General features: G+C 45.3%; 1 pseudogene; it reads left to right on the plus strand.

Moving 5' to 3' along the window:
- Positions 1-3537: 3537 nt before the first annotated feature.
- Positions 3538-4805, plus strand: LOC136553993 (uncharacterized; annotated as a pseudogene).
- Positions 4806-7507: the final 2702 nt, after the last annotated feature.

The following is a 7507-nucleotide window of genomic DNA, read 5'->3' on the forward strand; positions in this document are numbered from 1 at the left end:
TGCCTGTTGTTGGTTTAAACCATCTTGATCATTCAGGAACCCAGTAGCAATGAGAAAGTTCAAAATGAGATAGTGCTACGCATTGATTTTCCTATATGACAGACATATTTCTACAAGACAGAAGGCTGACCTAATGCTTCCCTACAACATGGCTGAAGTGGCATCCTGTTCCCCATAGGTTTTTCCGTTTAATTTTAGCAGCTTTCTTACTAGATTAATGAGCTGAACTAACTCAAAAAGGAATCAGATAAGTGCCAGAGCTTTAAAACAAACAACAACAACAACAAAAAAGATGCAAAATGGTGATTTGTGGGTGCGTTTGAAAACAGAAATTTTTTTGTATTTTTCATAGAGACATGGCATTCTCTAGAATAATATTGCTCCAACGGTTTGAGTTTGGTTTTCTTTTTCCCCCTCAATTGTAAATGTTATGCATTCTTTTTGGCCATTTCAGTAAATAGATTTTCTGATACGTGTGAAAGACAGTCTAAAGTTCCCCTCATTTGCCTCACGACCATTCCCAGGACAGACACTGGGACCCTAAAGACACCGATGGGAATTCTGGCCTGCCAGTAATGGATGAACACCAAAAATCCTGAGGCCCCTGAGCAGAATTCTGGCCTGCCAAGTGATTGTTCACAGCTGTGTCTTCAGTGACTGCTTCTAGCAGGGCCTGCCAAAGGGCGACCCGGCCTATATGCTTGCACCTGCTTCACGACAATAGACCAGGAATTTTCCCACCTCTTGGCCAGATGAACTTGCTGGGGCAACTTGGTAGCCCCCCCATGGAAAATCCATCTGCTCCACTACCAGCGTGAGGCAGCGAGGTTGAAGCCCCCCTACCAAGGACTGAGACTGAGACACCTGTAATTCTGATGCAGGGGTGCTGGCCTGACTGAAGCAGGATGCCTGCTGAGTGTTGCCTACAGATGTGTTCACCGGACCTAGACTGGTTTCCCCCAGAAAGCAGTCCTGAAACAGTGGGTCCCACTCACTGCTGATACTGACTTATCCTGCTGAGAACATGGACTGTCTGTACCTGTCTTCAATACCTTTTTCCCCCTCAGCAATTTCAATAGACTTCTTCTTCTTGATTGTATCTGTTCCCCCTCAGCCATTTCAAGATTCTGTTTCCCCCCTCAGCAATGGACTATAATAGAACCTTGAGTTAACCAGGACTTAACCTTGAGTTAACCAGACAGGGCCATTATCTTCCCAACGTGACTAGGCAAACTCTGTCGGCTGGACTAAGAGGACTTAGTCTCTCCACATTTGGTAGCTATACTCCTGTCTTGGTTCAGGGCAAATTTTGGGGAGAACCCCCAAAGGGGCTCCTCTAGGAAAGCAGATTCATTTGGCCCCTCCCCTATGAAATATTAATCCCAATATTACCGGGTGGGACGTGCCTGGGCTCGTCTGACCCTTGCTGCTGGGCCAAAGGCGGCAGCTGTGATGTTTCACCTCAGAGATACATTTGGCCGGCTGGATCGTGCAGCTAGGCACTGGCAACAAATCCAGGCATAGTAGAAACTCAGTTTACCTCTGGTGGAAAAGGTTCAGGGGACGGTGAAGAGAAAAAGGAGAGGATTCTGCTGTAGAGTTTTAATCCAGAGTTTATTCCAGGATGACAGACCTCTGAATCTTGTAACAGCTCCCAACAGAATCCAGACCACATGGTCCCGTCTCCTTTTAAGCCCGGGGACAGGGGGAGGGGAAGGCACAGGTGAGCCACCAACCAGGTGGGAGGAGGGGAAGGCTCAAAGGATAAAGACACTTGGACAGGCCAATGAGCCCGGACCTGAGGGGCATCTTTTGAACTTCTGCCAACCACACCATGACCCTGCTGGAATGTTAAGATTGATGGACAGCACTTAGCAGGAGGGCAAAGGGGGAGGGGAAAGGACAGATTTCACCTATCCCAACACCTGAGGGATTTTCCTGTTTCCTGAAACAGGAAATGGCGTCACACTGCAACACTCCCCCCAACCGGTCCAGGAGAAAATAGCTCCTTGGAAAGAGGTGGAAAAAACCTGTTTATTAAACAATAAAACCTAAACAATATTGAACAATAAAACCCCTTGTTGCTCCAAAAGAGATGACAAACTGAGAAAGTCCCCTCCCTCGGTTGCAGTTCAGCTCACACAGGCTGAACTTATCAGTCCCTCTGGTGCTGGAAATGTTGCGGGCCGGGCACGGCCTGGTGGGCCACAGGTGCGAGCTGCCGGTGCTCTTCTGGGTGTTCAGTCCAGAGCAGGTTTCAAGAGGTCCAAAGAAAAGGGAAAAAAGAAAAGAAACCACAGTCCAGGGAACTTCCTTGCCTCAGCAAGCTAAAACTAACTAAAAGCAAAGGAGAGCTCTGTCCCACTGTCTGTTCATCCACAGACAACACAGTCCAGGAGCAGGAATGTGGAGGAGTGAGTGCAGTGTCTGAAAACAAACTGCTGCTTCTTCTCTCCCCCCTTCACTCTCTGCAACAAGTCTTAAAGGTGCAAAACTTATTATGCAGCATAAACAGAACAAGATGATTGGGGTTAAAAGCGTCATATAATCAGCTTAGGACAACTCCCTCTCTCTTTCTCCCCCTCTTTTCTATTCTTTTCCTCTCCCTAATTCCTTTCATGCATTTGCTGTGGTCATTCTATAAAGGTGCATTTGTTTGGATTGATACTGCAATCCCCTTTCCGTGTTGTCTGTTGCACTCCGAGATCAGTTAACCAACCATCGCCACCCCCATTGGTATGAGCGGATCGTGACATTAAATTGGCATCATGGACAGGATTATGATAGACAGAAGGGTCTGCAAGGCTGTTTGTAGTCTGTAACAGGGGAAGGACGATTTGCTTCAGCCACACCTAGCCCTTCATCGCGAAAGGGTTGAACGAAGCTGGAAAGCAAGGAAAGCTCTTCGAATTTCCCACAAACTGCGCACACCCAGGTGAAATACGCCCCCATACTCTATTGGGGGTTCTGTCTTTAGAATTTCCCAAACATTCTCAGCGCAAAAGGGGAAACTGGTTTTGTTTATGTGTGAATTTGGACTGTCTGGGAAGGAAGGGACAACTTGAAGGAACTAAGCAGGGCCTCCCAGGGAGATTTGGTCTCTTCACCCAGCCAGGGAAGCAAAGGGGAGCACAGCAAAGGCTGTGAGATTGTCTAACTTAAGTTTGCACCTCCCTGTCATGGTTTTGGTCCCTTCATAAAATGACTGAAAACTCTAGCACAAAAGTTAAAGCTGAATTTTCTGCTCTGCTTGCTAAATAGAATGCCAAGCCTTCTCCAAGGGGGGAGGTTTGGGCAGAGAACAGCTGGTTTAATTTAGAAAATGTCATAGATAGAATTCATTCTTTACAACATGAAACAGAAGTTAAACTGGGCAAAAATAAAACCATCCTCTGCTCAGTTTTGGCAGCTTGTCTCACAGCAGCCATAGAAACCCTTTTAAAGCAAAGAAACGAGGAAATAGCAAGAATAGATTCCCTTCAAAACCTAGTTGAAATTTTGCAGAAAGAATTAAAGGAAGATAGAAATGAGATCTATATGTTGCGAGCTGCCCTTAGAGAGGAACTTGCTAAGAATTCACATCATACTGATTCCTCTACAGAGCCAGAGGAAAAGGAAACTCCTGACATGAAACAAATCTATCCCCGTCAGAAACTTGAGGCAGTAAAAAATTGGAGAGAATACTGCTGTCCTCGCTTGAGACCCTTGGTTCAAACAGAATAGAACTATATTAATGATGAGGATTGTTGGAATGTTGGGGGACATAAGACAGATGATGCACTTTGGACCTGGTTAACATAAGAGATTTGATAACAGGATGCCTTGGCATAAACAAACGGAACTTTGAAAATTAGACCTGGATTGCAAGAAGATTAAATCAAATGGGTTTACTGGCAAAAGAAAATCGCATTAAACTCTGCAAGCAAGAGATGTTGTTATATGCGTAAGTTTGTGTATGTGATTTTAACCTAATCATTGTAGTACACATTACTAGTCTCCCTGAAATGGTATATAAGTGCTTGTATCCCACAATAAAATTGGATTCTGATTACCGAGTGGGTCTCCCTGTCTCTCTGCATTGCCGAAAGAGGATCTTGACCCACATATCACAACTAAACAAATACCGTTCAGTGCTACCGAATTAGCTAAGCTGTAAAAAGAATTCGGGCGCCTCCCACAAGAATCAGAGACAGAATATGTCTTCCGAGTGTCCCTCGATGGTGGAGATCAAATTAAATTAACCGGAGGCCAGTGGGTACTGGGGACATGGAGCCTTCTTCATAACAGGAGATAAGGAGGTAAGAGTGATGCATGGTCCCTGACACAGGGTGCGTCTTTCTGGGCCGGGAGGATGAATCCTTTGGAAAGGGGTGACCCCCTGGCAATCGTTGACACCACCGACCAGCTCTTAGAAAGTGTCCACAAAGCCGCCTGCCTGCAAATGATTCATGAAAATAAATTAGTTCCTGGTTTTGAATGCCCAATGCAATTACCTGTGAAGCCAGAACTAATGACCAATTGAACTCATGGGCTTCCAGAAACACTTAAACATACAGCAATGACTCTACAGAAAACCATAATGGCTTTGAATCCTGTAGAAAGACTAGATAAGGTTCCTCAGGAATTCCCCTGACCAAAGTGGACCTAGAGATCCTGGCTTCACTCCCTACTCTTCCCCCTCACAGCCCTCAGCTTCTCAATCGGATTCACCTGCCAGTAGCCATAAAGTTTGGACATGAGCTGAAGTTGCAGTAGATCTAATTAATTATTGTAGACAATATGGAGCTATAAAAACCCCGGCATAGAAATCAGAAAATAACAAAGGTGTTTGGTTTATTGGGGCTCCTCACAGTGAAAATATAGAGAAAGGAAAACAGATCTCTAACTGCCACCGTTGGTGGTTGTTGGGAATTCAAAGAGGTGATGGATGGTTTGCCCCTTGAGAAATTGCAGAAAATAATAAATAATTGGCACCAGCGAAAACCGAATCCATTGGCTCAACCCAGTGCACCCCTCCCTTCTCAGGGACCAAAACTAACCCTCCCCCAGCCTCTCCCACAGAACACAGGCAGTGAACCAAAACCAACAGGGTTTTCGGGAAACAAATCTCTCTGCCGCTTACAGGCGGGCAAAGGGGCAGAGCTTGGGTTTATTTAAGAATGCTCACTAAAAATAAATCAGGATATAAATTAAGCCCAGCTATCACGGGCCTCCACAGGCTACTAGTAACCTTTTTGATTGACATTGGGGCTCAAATCTCTGCACTAACAAAAAAGGATGCCCAGAGGTGTGGAATTGTTCCAACTAAGAGACAATGCTGTGTTCTTAATGCTCTGGGAACTACAGAATCTATGAATGTTGCCTTAGCCAAACTGACGCGCCCTGGAAATGAGCATCAACTAGTCATCAAAATGGTAATTGGGAACATTCCAAATAATTGATTAGGAATGGGTGTCCTTGCTGGGAGGCAGTGGGAAGACTCTGAGGGATTTCTGTGGTCTTTTGGCACACTGCCACTTAACATTAGGCTGCTTCAAACCGCACCCTCCCTACCCTATAATCAAACAACTAATGTAAAACAATACCCTCTACCTTCTGGTGCCAGAGAAGGTATCAAAGCGGTTCTACAGGACTTGAGAAACCAAGGGGTAATAATTCACACACATTCTCCTTTTAATTCACCGGTATGGCCAGTCTGAAAAGCCAGTGGAAAGTGGAGATTTACAGTAGATTTTCGCAGGCTTAATGCCAACACAGACCCTCTTACAGCACTGGTCCCAAACTTAGCTGAATTAATAACATCAATTCAAGAAAAGGCTCACTCAATCATGGCAATGGCAACTATGGATGTCAAAGACATCTTCCTTATGATACCTATACAGCCAGAAGATAGGGACCATTTTGCCTTCCCATGGGAAAGGACAGCAATACACTTGCACTAGGCTTCCCCAAGGCAACAAACACTCCTCCACTTTGGCCCACCATGCTTTAGTTCAGGAATTAGAAAAAATACCCAAACCTGATCCTGCTGATCCTGTAGCTGATAATCAATACATTTAAGACACTCTGGGGGGGGGGGGGGTGGTGGGGAGGGGGGGAAGGATGAAATAGAGGTAGTAGGGAAACATCAGCAGAAAAGAATCTCTCACTTAAAAAGTCTTGATTTGCAGATACCCACAGAGAAAATTCAGAAACCTTCTCAGGAAGTGAAGATTTTGAGAATTTGGTGGAAAGGAGGCATGACATGTATTCCACCCGATACCCTAACCTCTTTAGATCAGATTCAAAGGCCTGAATTGAGGAAAGATCTCCAGCAAGCTCTAGGACTATTAGCGTTCTGGAGAAAACACATCCCAGATTTCTCAATAATTGCTAGGCCGCTTTTTGACTTGCTGAGGAAAAGGATGAAATGGGATTGGACTCCTTCTCAGGAAGAAGCATTGCAATTACTGATTTTTGAGGCAACAGCTCACCAAGCACTAGGCCCTATCCATCCCACAGATCCCTTTCAGGTGGAATGGGGATTTGCCTCCTCAGGGCTATCAGTACACATTTGGCAGTGGGGTCCCGAAGGTCCAACGGGGCCTCTTGGTTTTAATTCCTGTGGTTTCAAAGATGCTGAGAAAAGATACACTACCTGGGAAAAGGGGTTGTTTGTAGTTAGCTTAGCTCTCCTAGAAGAGGAAAAAATTGCATGACAAGAGCATATTGTATTAAGAAGCCCTTTCAAAGTTATCAAAATCGTCACTAATGGGAGCCCCACCCCCTGCCCCCAACCTGACGGGGTAGCCCAAAGGGCCTCAGTTAGGAAATGGTATGCTCAGATGGAAGGCTATTGTAATACCGTCTCAATAACGGAAGATGCTGCTAAAAATCTAACAATCCAAGGCACTGAGAGCCTGGTTAGCAGCTAAGATAAATCTGCCTCTGTAATCAAAGCTGCCCTTCCTTTCTCCCCCGAACAAGCAGCAAGTTCTTGGTTCACAGATGCCTCTGCAAAACGGGAAGGGAAGGTATGGAGATATAGAACAGCTGTCTTACACAATTCATCTGGTGAAAGAATCATTACCGAAGGGGAAGGCAGCGCTCAGGCTGGGGAACTCATAGCTGTTTGGAGTGTTTTCCGATGTGAGGCACAGAACATTTCTCTTGTCTGCATTTATACCGACTCTTACGCAGTGTACAAAGGTTGTACCGAGTGGCTTCCTTTCTGGCAGCAAAATGATTGGGAAGTTCACAGAATTCCAGTGTGGCAAAAGGAAAAGGGGCAAGAAATTTTAGATGTTGCAAGCCAAGGAAATGTTGCTATTGGTTGGGTAGCTTCTCAGCAAACAGATGGAAATCCAGCAGGAGAGTGGAAGAATAGAGCTGATGAACTAGCAAGGCTCAGCCCCCTGAAAAAGGAACTCATTAATGAGGACTGGGATCAACTATTAGAATGGCTGCATGGAAAAAGACAGCACACAGGTGCGAAAGATTTGTACAAAGAAGCTCATGCTTGTGGTTG

The sequence above is a fragment of the Molothrus aeneus genome, chromosome 3 (assembly GCF_037042795.1).
Source record: "Molothrus aeneus isolate 106 chromosome 3, BPBGC_Maene_1.0, whole genome shotgun sequence".
Classification (NCBI taxonomy): domain Eukaryota; kingdom Metazoa; phylum Chordata; class Aves; order Passeriformes; family Icteridae; genus Molothrus; species Molothrus aeneus.